This window comes from Puma concolor, chromosome D4, assembly GCF_028749965.1.
Source record: "Puma concolor isolate L17-30 chromosome D4, mPumCon1.1.hap2, whole genome shotgun sequence".
Classification (NCBI taxonomy): domain Eukaryota; kingdom Metazoa; phylum Chordata; class Mammalia; order Carnivora; family Felidae; genus Puma; species Puma concolor.
In genome coordinates, this window is record NC_141679.1 from 1,435,527 (window position 1) to 1,457,024 (window position 21,498).

Below are 21,498 nucleotides of genomic sequence, written 5' to 3' on the forward strand. Positions count from 1 at the left end.
GAATAAAGAAAGTAATGACAAATTAGTCTTTGTATATCTTAAATCAAATTTAAATATACAGCAGAAGCCAACTTGGGATTTGGAAATGCAGTACACCATATTTTGAGAGATCAAAACCTTTTCAAAAACACCTTTAGGAAATGCTAAAGTTAGGTTCTACTGAACTGGGGAGCTAAGGAAGCAAAGGCAAAGTTTGGTGTTTTCTCATTTAGTAATAAAATATCACAACATTGAGGACTCTTCACTTGCCAAACAAACTGTTCTAAAAATCCCTGTTGCTAGGGAAGCACACAAAAAAGAATGCTGAGGGGCGCCTGGGTGGCTCAGTTAGTTAAGCGACTGACTCTTGGTTTCGGCTCAGGTCATGATCTCATGGTTCAGTTCACGAGTTCAAGCCCTGGGCTAGGCTCACTAATGACAGTGCAGAGCCTGCTTGGGATTCTCTCTCTCTCCTTCTGTTTCTGCCCCTCCTCCAGCTCAATCTCTCTCTCTTTCTCTCAAAATAAATAAATAAACTTTAAAAAAAAATGCTGAAGTCACTTGGAAAAAAATACTTGATTATCTAAAAAATAATAATAATAAACTCAAGGGGCACCTGGGTGGCTCAGTTGGTTAAGCGACTGATCCCACAGTTTGTGAGTTCAATCCCTAGGCTCTGTGCTGACAGCTCGAAGCCTGGTGCCTACTTCAGATTCTGTGTCTCCAACTCACGCTCTCACTCTCTCTCTCTCAAAAATAAATAAAACATTAAAAATAATAATAATAAACTCAAGCTTAAATATTATAAGATTTTAAAAGTTTTGATACTTCTTGTGCTGGCCAAGACAGCATAAGCACACTATGGCCTACTTCTCCCACTCATTACAACTAACATTTCTGGACAAAATTATATATCAACTCCCTGTGGACTCTGAAAAGTAAATAGTGACAGAAAAATTGGAGGGTGGGAATCAACACTCAAGAAGAAGTACTCTTTACAGGAATGAGTTTCCCAGACTATTCCAAGCTTTGACATGAAAGTGGTCCCAGTCACAGAACTCCCTCCCCCCTCCCCCGTTGTCACATGCAGCAAGAACTCCAAGAAAAGCCCTGTCTTTCTGGCCAGAGGTCCAGGAAAGGATTTTTTGTGAGCCAAAGAGATTTCAGGGGGAAATCCCTGTGTGTGTTCTCACTCTCTCTCCTTGATAGGTAGATAGATACATAGATGGATGGATGGTTGGATGGATGGATGGATGGATGGATGGATGGATGGATGGATAGCCAGCTAGCTAGCTAGCTAGCTAGCTAGCTATAGATATAGGTTTGGTTATAGATAAAAATAGAACGTATCTTGCTCTTTTTTTCTTTCTCAGCCCTACTTGAGGGAGACCCCATTTCTGGAACTATGAAAAGACAGGATGGGCAACAAAAACTCCAAAAAGTTTCCTATGATTCAAACAGTGTATGTTGGGGAATTTATAGGGAAGAGAACTAGAGAAGAGGAGCCCTCAATGCTGCACATGACCTGGTGCAAGTCCTGGGCTCAGACCTAAGCTGTACATGCACAGACAGCCCCAAAGATGTGAGCAAAAGCTCTGAAATCAGAGCTGTCATTGGAACCACCATCCACAGAAGGAGACATGGTTTTCAGTCTGTATTTAACTGGGTTAATTGCCTACTTAAATCAATATCCTCCAGGGGATTATAACAGGTTGCAGTGTCTGACAACATAATATTCAAAATGTCCAGGATACAATACAAAATTCCTGGAGACACAAGGAACCAGGGATATATCATTTATTCACAAGGGAAAAGACAACACATGTCAAGCCAAAAATGATACAGATTTTCGATTATCAGGCAAAAACTTGAAAGCGGCTATTATAATTATAATATTATAAGCTCTTAAGATAAATAGGAAGAAATTCTTGGCAGAGACATAGAATTTCCAAGTGGGAATTTTGGAACTGAAAAATATAATTTCTGAAATTAAAAAAACATGTAGTATATGGGCTTCATATAAGAACAGATATCACAGAAGAAAGAGTCCGTGAATTCAAGACAGATCAATACAAATTAACCAATCTGAGAAACGCTGAGAAAAAAAAGACAAAATGAACAGAGCTTCAGGAATCTGTGAGACAATGTGAAAAAAAAACCCTAGTATTTTTGTCATTTGAGTCTAAGAAAGATGGGGCAGGGGGAATTGGCGCAGAAAAAAATATTTTGAAGAAATAATTACTGAAAAGTTAAAATCTGGTGAACGAAATAAATGTACAGGTTCAAGACACCCAGCAAAATCCGAGATGCTCAGTTTGCCATAGTCTAACTGCTTAAAAACAAAGACAAAAAAATCTTGACTGCAACCAGAAAAACAAAACATCACATTCAATACAGGGAATAACAACTTGAATTGCAATAAGCACAGATGTCTAATAAAAAAATCACGTAGGCCAGAACACAGTGCAACGATACCTTTAGAGTATTAGCGGAAAAGAATCATCAGCCCAGAATGATATGCAGCGACAATGTATTTCAGAAATGTGCTGGTTCTAAAACGTGTGCACAGTTTCATTGACACTCTTTCACTTAAATAGTGGATCCTAATTCCCATCCCCTTGGGAGTGATCCAGTATTGGGGATTCACATCTAGTTAATGTTATACGGCGGAAGTGACACTTCATGATTGCAAAATTTCAGTTACCACCCTCTAGTTGATAGTAGTGGGCATGGACATCCCTGGAGTTTCAGTTACCACAGCACAGTAACCATGTAACGGCACAAAGTACAAAGTTGCCGCAAACTGCTGTAGCTCCTCCCGAAACTGCTAAAGCAGAATGCTGAACGAAATCGAAATAGCTGCACTAACGCTTCAGTGAAGCTTGATTTTAAACCACGGAACCTTTTCCCTCTCTCCCGCAAACCTGCCCATCTCGATTCTTAGCTTTTTGTTCCAGGAACCTGGTACCATCCTGAAGACATGATGAACAAGGCTGGCGGCAAGTACGCAATTTGTGTCCAAACCAATTAGCCCCTGTATTTTTCTGTAAGACCCCAGCCCCTTCCTCCAGGTGGGCTTGCAATTTTGAAGGCCTTAGCCTGCAGCAGCCTCCCTGGCCTGGCCAGGCAATGAAGCCATTAGTCCTCTTTGTCCCAAACTCTGTCTTCATGTTATACTTTGGCTCCAAAGCACAGAGGTCGGTTTTTGACGACACTCAGTCCACCCGTCACTGTGTAAATAACAGATGGCGTCATGCTCAGTGACCCGTGAAGTCACTCCTTGCAGAGTCTGTTGGTGACCGGTCACCATGCTCCTCAGTTGACGCACAGACGGTGGAGCATGTGGTTGTGCTGCCCCCTTATCTCCAGGGATAGACCCACATGACAGTTTATAAAAGTGGGTCAGTGAAGGTGAGAATTTGAATCCAACGTAAAGGGGGTCGTTGGAGAAATAGCGGACCATAGCGTGCCAGCGTTGCCTATTGCAGAGCCCCAGATGTGCTGCCAGAGGGGCCAGTCAAGGTGAGGGTTATCAAATATGTCAGGAAAGGGCGGTGACAAAACGTGAGAGGATGTCCCGTTCAAGTCACCTGGAGATATTTTATGACGTTAAAAGCACAAAGGAGAAAATGTTGAAAGCAGATCCGGACTTAAAGGATTATGACAAGCTGTCACATAAGTCATACAACTTATGAAAAAGGCAAGCACTCCTCAAAAGACTCTTAATAAACTTCTTACAAAGACAAAAAACACCACTTTCTCTGTTTGCTAGTGTTTGCAGTTGCAGGGTACAAAATAAATATTAATTTTACTGTCTTATTTTCTTATACATTTATAACTGACAGTATACGTTTTTAATGTTTTTAATTTTAATTTTTAATATTTTCTTTCTTTATTTTTTTGAGAGAGAGAGGGCGCAAGTGAGCGAGGAGCAGAGACAGAGGGGGAGAGAGAGAATCAAGGCTCACCCGAAGCGGGCTCAAGCTCACCCTAAACGGGGCTCAAACTCACAAACACTGAGATCATGACCTGAGCCAAAGTCTGATGCTTAACTGACTGAGCCACCCAGCAGCCCCGAGTTTTTAGTGTTTTTATGAAACTTTCTAGAAGTCACAGAAACTCATAATTTCACTCATTGATTACTACGATTGCACAACACAGTTTAGCATGCCTGGCCATTTTTACAGTTTCATACTGCTGCGTAAAGCAAAGACTGTCTGCTTTATTATGTTAGGAGACTCTGTGTGCTAAAGGTCTAAACAATTCTCTGGAGGATGCAGATATTTTTGTTTCAGCCGGCAATCACTGGGTTAGCCTCACACCACACAGGCCTATCTTGCCCTCTGTTGGTGGTGGTTGCAACGCTGGTTAATTTTCAAAGTGCTGCTGCTTTGCCTCACGCATGCAGCTCCTGGCTAAGCACGGCCATGTGTTTGCTCGCACACAGAATTGGGGAGCTCCCTTTCCAGCACTCTCCTCTCCAGGATGTCTCCCAGACTCTCTGGCTTCCAGAGGCTGCTTTACCTGGTGTTCTTGCTAGAAAGATGGGGTTTCTCCCTGATTATTACCTGCCAACATGCCCCATGATTTTGTCAAAAGGAATTGCCCTCAGGCAAAATGAAAGAAAACGGAGGAAAAAATAAACATACATTTCATCCACATTCTTCAGACCACAGGTCACTTCTTCCTGCCTTCCGGCTAAAAACACAGTCCTCTCAGGGATGAGCTTACTGCTATCTTGTTGGCCTCTGCAGTGCTTCACAGCTAGGGTAAAGTTCAGGTCAAGACAGAGAGAAAAAAAAAATTAGGAAAAGACAGATATCACGGCCATACTGTGTGGCACACAGGAGCCCGATAACCAGACTTTTAAAAGAAAGTTCCAGACTTGTTTCCTATCAACAGTGTGAGAGTTCCAGCTCCTCCACACCTTCATCCTCACTTGGTAATAAGCACTGTTAATTTTAGCTATTCTAGGAGGGGTGTAGTAGGATCTCATGGTGGTTTTTTTTTTTTATTTTTTTTAATTTTTTTTATAGTTTTTTTTTTTTCAACGTTTATTTATTTTTGGGACAGAGAGAGACAGAGCATGAACGGGGGAGGGGCAGAGAGAGAGGGAGACACAGAGTCGGAAACAGGCTCCAGCCTCTGAGCCATCAGCCCAGAGCCCGACACGGGACTCGAACTCCCGGACCGCGAGATCGTGACCTGGCTGAAGTCAGAGGCTTAACCGACTGTGCCACCCAGGCGCCCCTCATGGTGGTTTTTAAAAAGCTTTACTGAGACCTAATTCACATGTGATTCATCCATTTAAAACTTGAAATTCAATGGTTTTGGTATATTACAATACTAATTTGTTTTAAATTGGGGTATGGTAAAATACACATCAGATAACAGTTCTCATTTAGCCGTTTTTAAGCGTACAGTTGGCTAGCTTTAATTGGATTCACAATGGCGTGCAGCCGTCACCACTCTCTACTTCCCAGACTTTCATCGCCCCAAACAGAAAATGTACCGTTAAGCAATAACTCCCATTCCCTCCATCTCCCCAGCTCCGGGTAACCTCTGATCTGACTTCTTTCTCTGTGAATGTGATCATTCTTCGTATATCATTTAAGACAAATTACATAATATCCTTTTGTGTCTCACTGCTTTCGCTTTGCATATTTGCTAGGCTCATCCATGTTGTAGCAAGTATCAATACTTCCCTTTTATAGCAGAATAGTATTCCATTGTGTTTATATACCACATGATTGTGGAATGATTGTGTTATCAATCCATTCATCTGTTGATGGACATTTGTGTTGTTTCCACCTTTTAGCTAGTGTGGATAACGCTGCTGTGAACATTGGCATACCTGTTTGAGTCTATGCTTTGCATTCCTTTGGATAAATACATAGGAGTGGAATGCTGAGTCACATGGTAATTCTATTTTTACCTTTTTTTAAATGTTTTATTGTTGCAAGAGAGAGCACATCGCGGGGGGAGAGGCAGAAAGAAGGGGACAGAGGATCCGAAGCTGGCTCTATGCAGGCAGCAGAGAGCCTTATGTGGGACTCGAACTCAAGAATCCACCATGACCTGAGCTGAAATTGGACACTTAACTGACTGAGCCACGCAGGCGCCCCCATTTTTACCTTTTTAAGAAACCAAAAAACTGTTTCCCATCGTGGCTTCAACATTTTTTATTCCCACCAGGGATATACGAGAGTTCTAATTTCTCTACATTGACATCAACATGTAATATTTTCCATTTTTTAAAACTGTAACCATTCTAGTGTGTTTATCTCAGTGTGGTTTTGGATTGCATTTCCATAATGACAAGTGATGTTGAGAAGTATCTTTTCACGCTTATTTTCCATTTGTATATCTTCTTGGGAGAAAATCTATTCAAATCCTTTTTACTTTTGAATTGTGTTTGGGGTTTTTGTTGTTGATTTGCAGGAGGTTTTTTTAAGTTTTTATTTAAATTCCAGTTAGTTAACATATAGTGTAATTGATATTAATTTCAGGTGTACAATACAGTGATTCAACACTCCATACAACATGTGGGGCTCATCACAACTGTGCAATCCTTTTTTTTTTTTTTTTTTTTAATTTTTTTTTTTCAACGTTTATTTATTTTTGCGACAGAGAGAGACAGAGCATGAACGGGGGAGGGGCAGAGAGAGAGGGAGACACAGAATCGGAAACAGGCTCCAGGCTCTGAGCCATCAGCCCAGAGCCTGACGCGGGGCTCGAACTCACGCGAGATCACGCGAGATATCGCGAGATCGTGACCTGGCTGAAGTCGGACGCTTAACCGACTGCGCCACCCAGGCGCCCCACAACTGTGCAATCCTTAATCCCATCACCTGTTTCACTCATTCTCCCACCCCACCTCCCCTCTGGTAATGATCAATTTACTCTCTATAGTTAAAAGTCTATTTCTTGGTTTGCCTCTCTCTCTTTTTTCCCCTTCGCTCATTTGTTTTGTTTCTTAAATTATACATATGAGTGAAATCATATGGTATTTGTCTTTCTCTGATTGACATATTTCACTTAAGTGTTATACTCCCTAGCTCCATCCATGTTGTTCAAATGACAAGATTTCATTCTTTTTTTATGGGTGCATAATATTCTAATATATATATATATATATATATATATATATATATACATACATACGTATATATATATATATATACGTATGTATATATATATATATATATATATACATATGTATATCTATCTATCTATCTATCTATCTATCTATCTATATATATATATCTCACATGTTCTTTGTCCATTCATCAGTCGATGGACACTTGGGCTGTTTCCATAATTAGGCTATTATTTGATAATGCTGATGTAACCATTCGGGTGCATGCATCCCTTTGAATTAGCATTTTTGTATTCTTTGGGTAAAAACCTGGTAGCATAATTACTGGATTGTAGGGTAGTTCTATTTTTAAACTTTTTGAGGAAACTTCATAATGTTTTACAGAGTGGCTGCACCAGTTTGCATTCCTGCCAACAGTGTAAGAGAGTTCCCTGTTTCCACATCCTTGTCAATATGTATTGTTTCTTGTGTTGTTTTTAGCCATTCTGACAAGTGTGAGGTGATATCTCATTGTGATTTTGATTTGTATTTTCCTGAAGATGAGTGCTATTGAGCATCTTTTCATATGTCTGTTGGCCATTTGTATGTCTTCTTTGGAAAAATGTCTATTCATTTCTTCTATTTTTAATTAGATTATTCATTTTTTTTGGTATTGAGTTGTATAAATGCTTTAAATATTTTGAATACTAACCCTTTATCAGATATGTCATTTGCAAATATCTTCTCCCATTCTGTAGGTTGCGTTTTGATTTTGTCGATTGCTTCCCTCGCTGTGCAGAAGCTTTTTTATTTTGATGAAATCCCAATAGTTTATTTTTGCTTTTGTTTCCCTTGCCTCAAGAGACATATCAGTAAGAAACTGCTGTGGCCAATGTCAAAGAAGTTACCACCTATGTTCTCTTCTTGGGTTTTAATGGTTTTGGGTCTCACATTTAGGTCTTTAATCCATTTTGACTTTATTTTTGTGTATGGTGTAAGAAAGTGGTCCAGTTTCATTCTTTTGCATGTTGCTGTCCAGTTTTCCTAACACCATTTGTTGAACACTGTCTTTTTCCCATTGGATTTTCTTTCCTGCTTTGTTGAAGATAAACTGACCATATAGTTGTGGGTTAATTCCTGGGTTTTCTATTCTGTTCTATTGATCTATGTGTCTGTTTTTCTACCATTACAATACTGTTATAATTACTACAGCTTTGTAATGTAACTTGAATTCTGGAATTGTGATGCCTCCAGCTTTGCTTTTCTTTTTAAAGGGCACTTTGGCTATTCAGGGCCTTTTGTGATTCTATGCAAATTTTAGGATTGTTTGTTCTATTTCTGTGAAAAACGCTGCTACTTTTTTTAAGTTTATTTATTTATGTTTGAGAAAGAGACAGCATGAGTAGGGGAGAGGCAGAGAGAGAGGGAGACAGAGAATCCCAAGCAGGCTCCACACTGCCAGCACAGAGTCCGACGCGGGGGCTCGACCCATGAAACTAGGAGATCATGACCTGAGCTGAAACCAAGAGTTGGATGCTTAGCCAACTGAGCCACCTAGGCGCCCCAATGCTGTTGTATTTTGCTAGGACTTGCATTAAATGTGTAGATTGCTTTGGGTAGTATAGACATTTCAATAACATTTGTTCTTCAAATCCATGAGCATGGAAGTCTTTCCATTTCTTTGTATTATCTTCTATTTCCTTCATCAGTGCTTTATAGTTTTCAGAGTACAGGTCTTTCACCTCTTAGGTTTATTCCTAGGTATATTATGGTTTATGGTGCAATTGTAAATGGGATTGTTTTCTTAATTTCTCTTTCTGCTGCTTAATTATTAGTGGATAGAAATGCAACAGATTTTTGTAGATCAATACTATATCCTGTGGCTTTATTGAATTTGTTTATCAGTTCTGGCAGTTTTTTGGAGGAATCTTTTGGGTTTTCTATATATAGTATCATATAATCTGCAAATAGTGGAAGTTTTACTTCTTCCTTACTTACTTGGGTGTACTTTATTTGTTTTTGTTGCCTGATTACTGTGGCCAGGACTTCTCATACTATGTTAAATAAAAATGGTAAGAGTGGAATCACTGTCTTGTTCCTAACTATAGAGGAAAAATTCTCAATTTTTTCCCAGTGAGGATAATGTTAGCTATGGGTTTTTCATGTGGCCTTCATTACGTCAAGGCATGTTCCCTCTAAACTTACTTGGTTCAGGGGCGCCTGAGTGGCTTAGTTGGTTAAGTGTCCGACTCTTGATTTCACCTCAGGTTGTGATCTCACAGTTCATGAGTTCAAGCCCCATGTCAGGCTCTGCTCTGACAGCATGGGGCCTATGTGGGATTTTGTCTCCCTCTCTCTCTTCCCCTCCCCTACTCATGCTTGCCCTTTCTCTCTCTCTCTCTCTAAAAATAAATAAATAAACTTAAAACCTGCTTTGTTGATATTTTTTTAAATCATTAATGGATACTGTATTTTGTTGAATACTTTTTCTGCATCTATTGGAATGATCATCTGGTTCTTATCCTTTCTTTTATTAATGTGATTATCACATTGATTTGTGAGTATTGAACCTCCTTGCAACCAAGGAATAAATCCCACTTGATTGTGGTGAAAGTTTTTTTTTAATGTATTGTTACATTCAGTTTGCTAATATCTTGAGAATTTTTGCATCTGTGTTCATCAAGGATATTGGCTGGTAGTTCTCTTTCTCAGTGGTGTCTTTAACTGGCTTTGGTATCAGGGTAATGCTGGCCTCATAGAATGAATTTGGAAGTTTTCCTTCCATTTCTATTTTTTGGAATAGTTTGAGAAGAATAGGTGTTAACTCTTCTTTAAATGTTTGGTAAAATTCCCCTGGGAAGCCATTTGGCCCTGGACTTTTGTTTGTCAAAACAAAATAATATAAATAATATTTTATTATAAATATTATAAATAAAAAAAATAAAATTTTTTTTATTACTGATTCAATTTCTTTGTTGGTTTTAGGTCTGTTCAAACTTTCTATTTCTTCATGTTTCAGTTTTGATAATTTATATGTTTCTAGGAAGTTGTCCATTTCTTCCAGGTTGTCTAATTTTTTTGCATATAATTTTTCATAATATTCTCATATAATTGTATTTATTTGGTGTCGGTTATTTCTCCTCTCTCATTTGTGATTTTATTTATTTGGGTCCTTTGTCTTTTGTTTTTGATATGTCTGGCTAGAGGTTTATCAATTTTATTAATTTTTTCAAAGAACCAGTTCCTGGTTTCATTGATCTGTTCTTTTTAAGTTTCTATATCATTTATATCTGCTCTAATCTTTATTATTTTCTTCCTTCTCCTGGCTTTAGGCTTCATTTATTGTTTTTTCTAGCTCCTTTAAGTATAAGTTAGGTTGTTTATTTTAGATATTTCTTTTGTCTTGAGGTAGGCCTATATTATCTATACTTCCCTCTTAGGACCACTTTTGCTGCATCCCAAAGATTTTGTACCATTGTGTTTTCACTTTCATTTGTTTCCATGTTTTTAAAATGTTTTCTTTTATTTCCTGGTTGACCCATTCATTGTTATTTAATCATTGTGTATTTGTGCTCTTTCCAGATTTTATCTTGTGGTTGACTTCTAGTTTCATCGCATTGTGGTCAGAAAAGATGCATGGTATGCCTTTGATCATTTTGTATTTGTTGAGACCTGTTTTGTGACCTAATATGTGATCTATTCTGGAAAATGTTCCATATGCATTTGAAAAGAATGCATATTCTGCTGTTTTAAGATGAAATGTTCTGAATATACCTATTAACTCCATCTGGTCCAGTGTGTCATTTAAAGCCAGTATTTCCTTGTTGATTTTCTGTTAGATGATCTATCTATTGATGTAAGTGGTGTGTTAAGGTCCCCTACTATTAATGTATTATTGATTAGTTCCTTTATGTTTGTTATTGTTTTATATTATATATTTGAATGCTTTCATGTTGGGTGCATAAATATTTACAATTGTTGTATCTTCTTGTTGTATTGTCCCCTTTATGATTACATAGTGTCCTTTATCTATTATAGTCTTTGTTTTAAAGTCTATTTTGTACAATGTAAGTATTGCTACTATAGCTTTCTTTTGACATCCATTTGCTTGGTAAATATTTCTCCATCCCCTCACTTTCAATCTACAGGTGTCTTTAGGTCTAGAATGAGTCTCTTGTAGGCAGCATATAGATGGGTCTTGTTTTTTTTTTTTTAATTTTTTAAATGATTATTTTTGAGAGAGAGAGAGTGCAATCAGGGGAGGGTCAGAGAGAGAGAGAGAGACACAGAACCTGAAGCAGTCTGCAGGCTCCAAGCTGTCAGCACAGATTTTGATGCAGGGCCTGATGTAGGACCTGAACTCATGAACTGTGAGACCATGACTTGAGCTGAAGTCTATCACTTAACCACTGAGCCACCCAGGCACTCTGGGTCTTGTTTTTTCAATCCATTCTGTCACCCTATGGCTTTTGATTACAGCATTTAGTCCATTTACATTCAAAGTAATTATTGATAGATATGTATTTATTGCCATTTTATTACTTGTTTTCTGTTTCTAGAGATTTTCTCTGATCTTTTCTTGTCTTTGTCACTTTTTATCTTTCCTTTCCACTCAAAAAATCCCCTTAATATTTCTTGCAGGACTGTCATGAACTCCTTTAGTTATTATTTGTCTGGGAAATTCTTTATCTCTCCTTCTATTCTGAATGATAGCCTTCCTGGATAGAGTATTCTTGGCTGCATATTTTCCCCATTCAGCACATTGAATATATCATGCCACTCCCTTCTTGCTTGTGAAATTTTGTTAAGAAATCTCCAGCTAGCCTTATGGTTTCCCTTTGTAAATTGAGGATTTCTTTTGCTTTCTGCTTTTAATATTTTTTTCTTTATCACTATATTTTGCAAATTTGATTATAATATGTCTTTGTATTGGCTTGCTTTTGTTGAATTTGGTGAGACTTCTTTGTGCCTCCTGGATCTGGATGTCTGTTTCCTTCCCCAGATTAAGGAAGTTTTCATCTATTATTTCTTTTTTTTAATTAAAAAATGTTTATTTAAGAGAGGGAGAGAGAGAACGAGAGAGTGAGCAGGGGGAGGGGGGAGCAGAGAGAGAGGGAGAGAGAGAATCCCAAGCAGGCTCTGTGCTCAGTGTGCAGGGCTGGACAGGGGTCTCAATCTTACAACAGTGAGATCATGACCTGAGCCAATATCAAGAGTTGGAGGCTTAACCAACTGAGTCACCCAGGTGCCCCTTAAGCTATTATTTCTTAAAACAATTTTTCTCCTCTGTTTTCTTTCTCTACTTCTGGGACTCCTATAATATGAATATTATTGTATTTGAGGGAGTCACTGAGTTCCCTAATCCTATTCTTGTGTTGCCTAATTCTTCCTTCTCTCTTTTGCTTAACTTCATTACTTTCCATTACTTTGTCTTCTAGGTCATTAATTCATTCCTCTGCTTCTTTCAGTCTGCTGTTCATTGCATCAAACCTGTTTCTAATCTCATTTATTGCACTCTTCATCTCTGATCATTTCTTTTTTAACTCTTTTATTTCTATGGTAAGAGTCTCACTGATGTCTTCTATTCTTTTCTCAATCCCAGTAGTATCCTTATGATTGTTGATTTAAATTTTCCATCAGGCATGTTACTTATATCTGTTTTGCTTAGATCTCTGACCATGACCTTATCTTGTTCTTTCATTTGGGATAAATTCCTCCATCTTCACATTTTGTCTAAGTCTCTGCCTTCTCTTAGAAAAGCCAGTTATTTCTCCTCCTCCTGAAAGTAATGGCCTTATGAAGAAGAGGTCATGTAGTGCCCAGGGCCAGGTTCTTCAGGGCGTGTCTCTCTTGTATGCTGCATGCACCCTGCTACTGTGTTATGGCTGCTCTACCCTTCAGGCCAGTCTTGTGCAGATGTTTGGTCCCTGGAATGAATGTGATGAGTTTTAATTAGGTGTGATTTGGTCTATTTGTGCAATGAGACCTGACACCACTGCCACCATAACAGGCCCTACAGAACTCTCTGTTTGGGAGATGTGGTGTCAGCAGGTGTTTATGCTGGTCTTCTGGGGGAGGGGGTCTGCCACACTGGGACTGAGGTAAGCATGACCAAGAAGGGCAGTCCTGACAGAGCACAAGGGGGTGGGGCTTGGTGTAAGCAAATTAGGCTGCCAGTGTCAGCACTATGCTGCTTCCCACAGGTGACTCTGTATTATGCCAAGACGTTAGGGAGGGAAATGATGCTGGCCTGTTCCTTTGTTCCCAGAAAGGCATCTCTGTCTATGCTGCCTCTCAGGGAAGCATTCCAAGAAGAGCTCATAATCTCCCCACTTTGTGCCCCAGGCACTCTTCAGATCCCTGTTTCCATGCTGTCTGCCCAGGGTTTGTTTGCCTACCTTCCCTCCAGGAGTAGGGCAGGGTTCTATCCTCAGGGTTCTAGAGGTTCTAGAACCTCAGGGTTCTATCCCATCCAAGCCTGCTGACCTTTAGAACTCTGGCTTTAAGACCAGCTGGCTATAAGCACACACAAAATTCAGTCTTTCTTATTTTCCTAGCCAATGGCTTTGGGGAAACATTCTCCTTGTGCATTCTCCTGTGTGCCCCTCTCTCCCTCTCACCCTTTTCCATGACCATGCCTCCCTCCTGTCTTCTCTAGAGCACTCATTATGTTTCTCCCCTAAACCACATCTCTGCACTTCCTACCTTCTTTGATGTGGCCTCTTCTCTCCCTTTAGTTGTGGAGTTTGTTTTTTCAGACTTCAGATCAATTTCTGGGGTATTAGGATGATTTGATAGTCATCTAGTTTTGTTTGTGGGATGAGGCAAGCCAGGGTCATCCTACTATGCCATCATTTTCCTCTACTGAGATCACTCTTGTTTTTCTAAATTTTGTAATTTCTTAACACCACTTTTGCTGTGTTCCATAAGTTTTTGTCTGTTGTGTTTTCATTTATATCCATCTCTAAATTTTCTCACTTTCCCTTGTGAATTCTTCTTTGATCCATTGGTTGCTGACAAGTGTGTTGTTTTAGTTTCACAATTTGGTGAATTTTCCACTTTCCTAATGTTGTTGATTTCTGCGTCTATTTCTATTGTGGTTGGTGAAGATACTTTGTATGATATATATCTTATAAAATCTATTGAGACTTAGTTTATGGCCTGATATATATATATGGTCTGTCCTGGAAAACGTCCCAAGTGCACTGGAGAAGAATGTGTATACTGTTGTTGTGTGGAGTGTTCTGTAGGTGTCTGTTAGATCTATTTGATACATTGTGTTAAGTCCTCTATTTTATTACTTATGTTGTCTTGTTATCCTGTCCATTGTGGTGAGTGGGATATTGAAGTCTCCACTTATTATTGTAGAATTCTTTACTTCTCCTTTTGATTCTGTGAATTTTTGCTTCATATATTTTGATGATCTGTTTGGGTACATAAATGTTTTATGTACCTAATGTTTTATTGAAAATTTTATAAGTATATAATGTTCTTCTTTGTCTCTAATTTTTTTGACTTAAAATTTATTTTGTCTGCTATTGGTATAGTCACTCCTATACTTTTTGATTACTATTTGATTACTTTTTATATAATATCTTTTCCATTCTCACTTTCCAGTTTTGTCTTTGTAACTCCAGCCTCTTATAGAAGCATATAGTTAGATCATGTGTTTTTTTTTTTTTTAATTTTTTTTCAACGTTTTTTATTTATTTTTGGGACAGAGAGAGACAGAGCATGAACGGGGGAGGGGCAGAGAGAGAGGGAGACACAGAATCGGAAACAGGCTCCAGGCTCCGAGCCATCAGCCCAGGGCCTGACGCGGGGCTCGAACTCACGGACCGCGAGATCGTGACCTGGCTGAAGTCGGAGGCTTAACCGACTGCGCCACCCAGGCGCCCCAGATCATGTGTTTTTAATCATCCTTCCAACCTCTATCTGTTGATCGGAGAGTTTAATTCATTTACATTTAAAGTAATTTCTGGGGCTCCTGGGTGGCTTGAGCGTCTGACTCAGCTCAGGTCATGATCTCATGGTTTGTGAGTTCTGGTTTGCTGCTGTTAGCATGGAAGCCACTTTGGATCCTCTGTCCCGCCCATTCTCTGCCCCTCTCCTGCTCATACTCTCTTTCTCTCAAAAATAAATAAACATTAAAAAAAATAAATAAAGTAGGGGCACATGGGTGGCTCAGTTGGCTAAGCGTCTGACTCTTGATTTCAGCTCAGGTCATGAACTCACAGTTCATGAGTTTGAGCCCCACATCAGGATCTGTGTTGACAGGATGGAGCCTGCTTAGGATTCTATCTTCCTATCTCTCTGCCCCTCCCTGACTTGATCTCTCTCAAATACAAATACACATTAAAAAAATCTTAAAAAAATAAAGTAATTACTGATAAAAAGGCACTTCTGTCATGCTACTTGTTTTCTCTATGGTCTACAATTTTTGTTTTTATTTTCTGCATTTCTGCCTTCTGTCTTTTGTTTTTTTGTTGTTGTAAAATGCTTAATTGCCTTAATTTCTTTTTGTGCAGTTACCATGGAGATTACATTTATCAGCCTAAAGTTGTGACTTTCTAATTGTAATTTATAGCTGCTTAACTCCAATAACATTCAAAATCTCTGCTCTTTTACAGCTCTATTCTGCCCTTTTTAGCTGTTGATGTCACAAAATTACATCTGTATACATTGCCTGCCACAATATATAGTAATTCTGTCAAATGCGTTACTGTCCTAAATCATGTAGAAAACATTATTTGGAGTTGTAAATCAATGGTACTGTAATACTAGCTTTTACACCAATAGCTGTTCTTTCTTTTAATGTATTAGTCTCTTAACTCATGTAAAAACCAAAAAGTACAGTTACAAACCATTATTACAATAACACTACCTTTTAAAGATGCCCCTGTATTGACTTTTATTGAGATCTTTGTTTCTCCATATGGCTTTGAGTTACTATCTAATACCATTTTGTTTCACCTTGCAGGACTCCCTCCAGCAGCTCCTGCAGGGCAGGTCTAATGGTCATAAACCACCTCAGCTTTTATTCTCTGGAAATGTCTTGATTTTCCCCTCATTTTTGAAGAATAGTTTTGCTGGATGTAGGAATCTTGGTTGATAGTATTTTTGAGCACTTTGAATATATTGGCCCACTGTCCTATGACCTCTACAATTTCTGATAAGAAATCTGCAGATAATCTTATTGGAGAACTTGTATGTTATGATTTCTCTTGATGCTTTCAAGTTTTTTTCTTTGTCTTTTTCTTTTGAGAGTTTGGTTATGTGTTTCAATGTGGGCCTGTAGCTTCATCTTACTTGGAGTTTGTTGAGCTCCTTGGATGTTTATATTCATGGCTTTCATTAAATTTGAGAAGTTTTCAGCCATTATTCAAATGTTCTCTCTGCCTCTTTCACTTTGCTTTCTGGGACTCCCATGATAAGTATGTGGCTACATTTAGTGTTGTCCCATATTTCCTTTAGCTCCATTTCTTTCCTTCAATCTTTTTGCTTCCTGTTCCTCAGCCTGAATAATTTCCATTGTCCTATCTTCAAGTTCACTGATTTTTCCTTTTGCCTGCTCAAATCTATTTTTGAATATTGCTAGTGAATTTTCAATTTCAGTTATTGTACTTTTCAGCTTCAGAATTTCCCTTTTTAGGTTTTCTCTTTATAGATATGCCTGTTTTGTTCACACCCTGTTTTCTTGATTTTCCCTACAACTTCCTTTAGTTCCTTGAACATATTAAGACAGTTGTTTTAAAGTATTCGTTTCATATATCTTATTAAGTTTATTTCAGGGGCAAATTGTCAAATTGTTTTTCCTTTGAATGGGCCACACTGTCCCAGTTCTTTGTATGCTTTGTGTGGATTTTGGTTAAACACTGGACTTTTGATTCTAATAATCTGGGAAGTCTGGTAATCAAGTTTTCCCCTTCCCCCAGGGTTTGCTGGGTTGTTTGTTTGTTATTGTTTTGGGGATTTTTGTTTTTGTTTGTTTGTTTGAGGTTGTCTCTGTGCAAAGGATCAGCCTGAGGTATAAATATAATATCTTCTTAGGTCTTTTCTGAGCCTTTCCTTGGGCAAGTGCAATCATTTTTAAATTTTCTCTAGCCATGCAGTTATTTTTGAATATCCAATCTTTAAAGTCTGGCTCATGAAAGGGGAAAGGTGAAAATTGAAGGGGTCAGAAAAGAGCACTGGCCATTTAAATTTCCTGGAAGTCAGCTGGGCCAGAGGGGGAGGGGCTTGTAATGGGGGAATCATGAGGGGTATGGGGAGGGGTGCAGCAAAAGTGGCTACCTATCTTTTTGCATCAGAAGCAACAATCAGCAGTGAGAACACAGATCACCAATATTTGGAAGACGGCCCTTTTTGTCCACCCTCGCTCCTAGAGGCTGTATGTAAGCTGTTCCAAGAACATGCACACAGCTGCCTGCCATGTGGCTGGGGTGGGGATGGGGTAGCTGCTACTGTGTTAAGAGCTGAAATTGACCAAAATTAACCAAAATTTACCATCCAAGCCTTCCTCTGTAAGTTGCAATGCTTCAAAACATTCCAGAATTCCAAAATAGTTACGTCAGATTCTGCCAGTGCCATTTTTGTCTAGATGGGAGACTGATTCCTGGTGATCCCTACTCCACCATCTCCGTGGAATCATTATCTAGGTTAATTTTATCTTACTATTGAGGGAAGACCTTTTTTCAGTCCTCTAGGTGATGACTTTGGAAGATGTGATTTTCCAATCTGTTGAGAACAGGCACTACTTCTGGTTTTGTGTGAACCTCAGGTACTCTACCCTCCCACCCTTCCCAAAGTTTTTTCCTCTGCCTTGGGTAGCTTGCTCACATGCATGCACTAGTCAATTCTCAGCTGAATATTTCAAGATGATCATCTGCAGATCTCTCTTTACAGCATTCCTCTCTCCAGTATTCTACCCTGAGAATTCAAGCCACTTTGTCCAACTCAGATTCCCAGTTCTTCCCCTCAACTTGAGGAGGCTACCAGGCTCTGTGGGTTCCCTTACTTATATCATGGCCCAGAAACTTCCACCAGGGCAGTGAACTAAGTCAATTGTAGGGCTCACTCCCTTTGTTCTTCATTTTTCAAAGATCTCTGTTCATCATTGACTAATGTTCAATGTCATAAGAACAATTATCCCCCTTACTTTGTCTCAGTTTTTTTGGTTGTTGTTGTTTCAGGTGGGAGGATAGTCAGTTCCTATTACTACATCTTGGCTGATAGTGAGGCTGAAGGTCTAATTTGAAATTAGTATCTTCCTCACATGATCTCTTAGGACATATTCTTTGATTTCTCCATTGGTACTAATCAATATCTTTCCCAAAGGTTGGCTTTGGTCAGTCTAACTTTAAGAAAAGGGAAGAGAGATTTAGATAAGGTGATGAGTGTTCTAGAAATCAACACTGAAATCACAAACCGGGGGCTCGAGGGCAGAATCCAGCCCACAGCCTATTTTGCTTCGCTTAAACAGTATTTTTTAAATGGGATAATTGTAAATAAAGATCTGGATTTCTGGCTTTCCTGAAAAATGTGAAGTCTGGCAATGCTGGCTCAATAGTCCTTTAAGGTTTTTAAAGTTTGTGCATGCACCTCTGCAGGCGCTGGAGAAATTATCGAACACCATGCAGGCATTAAAAAGAATTAGAGGGGTGCCTGGGTGGCTCAGTAGGTTAAGCATCTGACTTCAGCTCAGGTCATGATCGGGCAGTTCGTGAGTTCAAGCCCTGCATCGAGCTCTGTGCTGACAGCTTGGAGCCTGGAGCCTGCTTCAGATTCTGTGTCTCCCTCTTTGCCCCTCCCCTACTCACACTCTGTCTCTCTCTCTCTCTCTCAAAAATAAATAAACATTAAAAAAATCTTTCTTGGTAATAAAAGTTATCTTTATCTTTTATCTTTTATAGTAGACTGTGAACTTTTGGAGAGGAAGATAGAAATCTGAGTCACAACATGTACTTGACAAATGTAAAAAATATGAATGCTTAATAAGCATCTACCTAATGGTTAAATTCTTAAAAGTTAACTTTATTTACCATAGGATTGCTAGACTTCTAGGTCATAGAAATGTCATGGAAAAATAGCATATGTTTATAGCTGTAAGGAGTTCATGATGTTTCTTAGGAGACCTTTGTGAAAAAATACAGATACTAGTTTCTTAATTAAGTGAATCATGGTGAATTAAATAAATTAAAAAAAAAAAAAAAAAAGACAGATGAATCAAATTTAGACCTGGCCAGTTCCTTACACATGTGGCTCAGCAGTGATGCAGCATATAATTTCACTTAAGATTTAGAAGGCATGGCTTTATAGTAACTGTGTCTTTTAAGGACAGGGTATAGGAAAGGTCTTATCATGTATGTCATGAACACATGTCTATTTTGGATATTCAGCATTACTTTTCCCTTCCTAAGGTACATAGATGTCTTTCTCAGAAGTTGTATATAGTTTTGGTGAGATGATCAATCCAGGTATACACTTCTTCGTATTAAAATCAAAGGAGCCATATTCTTTTTGCTGTGAGGCTGGAGACATTTGGTCTATTCAACTCTTTTTTTTTTTTTGTTTTTCCTATGATTTTGAATCTTAAGCAAGTGACTACAGGACAAGGGAATATTGGAGTTCATTATGTTACCTTCAGTGCCCCAAATGTATTTTTACATGACTAGTGCTTGCCATCCCTCATTTCTGCCCACTTCTAATCCTGGTTCCCCAACTTTTGTAAATTGATTTCTACTTTTTAAAAAATGTTTTAATGAAGTCAAGCTTTCGCTCTTTGCAGATGACATGATATTATACATGGAAAATCCGATAGACTCCACCAAAAGTCTGCTAGAACTGATCCATGAATTCAGCAAAGTTGCAGGATACAAAATCAATGTACAGAAATCAGTTGCATTCTTATACACTAACAATGAAGCAACAGAAAGACAAATAAAGAAACTGATCCCATTCACAATTGCACCAAGAAGCATAAAATACCTAGGAATCAATCTAACCAAAGATGTAAAGGATCTGTATGCTGAAAACTATAGAAAGCTTATGAAGGTAATTGAAGAAGATTTAAAGAAATGGAAAGACATTCCCTGCTCATGGATTGGAAGAATAAATATTGTCAAAATGTCAATACTACCCAAAGCTATCTACACATTCAATGCAATCCCAATCAAAATTGCACCAGCATTCTTCTCGAAACTAGAACAAGCAATCCTAAAATTCATATGGAACCACAAAAGGCCCCGAATAGCCAAAGTAATTTTGAAGAAGAAGACCAAAGCAGGAGGCATCACAATCCCAGACTTTAGCCTCTACTACAAAGCTGTCATCATCAAGACAGCATGGTATTGGCACCAAAACAGACACATAGACCAATGGAATAGAATAGAAACCCCAGAACTAGACCCACAAACGTACGGCCAACTCATCTTTGACAAAGCAGGAAAGAACATCCAATGGAAAAAAGACAGTCTCTTTAACAAATGGTGCTGGGAGAACTGGACAGCAACATGCAGAAGGTTGAAACTAGACCACTTTCTCACACCATTCACAAAAATAAACTCAAAATGGATAAAGGACCTGAATGTGAGACAGGAAACCATCAAAACCTTAGAGGAGAAAGCAGGAAAAGACCTCTCTGACCTCAGCCGTAGCAATCTCTTACTCGACACATCCCCAAAGGCAAGGGAATTAAAAGCAAAAGTGAATTCCTGGGACCTTATGAAGATAAAAAGCTTCTGCACAGCAAAGGAAACAACCAACAAAACTAAAAGGCAACCAACGGAATGGGAAAAGATATTTGCAAATGACATATCGGACAAAGGGCTAGTATCCAAAATCTATAAAGAGCTCACCAAACTCCACACCCGAAAAGCAAATAACCCAGTGAAGAAATGGGCAGAAAACATGAATAGACACTTCTCTAAAGAAGACATCCAGATGGCCAACAGGCACATGAAAAGATGTTCAGCGTCGCTCCTTATCAGGGAAATACAAATCAAAACCACACTCAGATATCACCTCACGCCAGTCAGAGTGGCCAAAATGAACAAATCAGGAGACTATAGATGCTGGAGAGGATGTGGAGAAACGGGAACCCTCTTGCACTGTTGGTGGGAATGCAAATTGGTGCAGCCGCTCTGGAAAGCAGTGTGGAGGTTCCTCAGAAAATTAAAAATAGACCTACCCTATGACCCAGCAATAGCACTGCTAGGAATTTATCCAAGGGACACAGGAGTACTGATGCATAGGGGCACTTGTACCCCAATGTTCATAGCAGCACTCTCAACAATAGCCAAATTATGGAAAGAGCCTAAATGTCCATCAACTGATGAATGGATAAAGAAATTGTGGTTTATATACACAATGGAGTACTACGTGGCAATGAGAAAAAATGAAATATGGCCTTTTGTAGCAACGTGGATGGAACTGGAGAGTGT

The 21,498-nt window shown here is 38.9% G+C and overlaps 1 long non-coding RNA gene across 1 annotated transcript; it reads right to left on the reverse strand.

Annotated features, from left to right (window-relative positions):
• Window positions 1–1,760: 1,760 nt before the first annotated feature.
• LOC147574639 (uncharacterized) lies at window positions 1,761–4,979 on the reverse strand. The gene is made up of 2 exons (XR_015243367.1): window positions 4,629–4,979; window positions 1,761–3,569 (listed from the first exon to the last, which is right to left on the reverse strand). It is a non-coding gene; the product is annotated as an uncharacterized LOC147574639 (long non-coding RNA).
• Window positions 4,980–21,498: the final 16,519 nt, after the last annotated feature.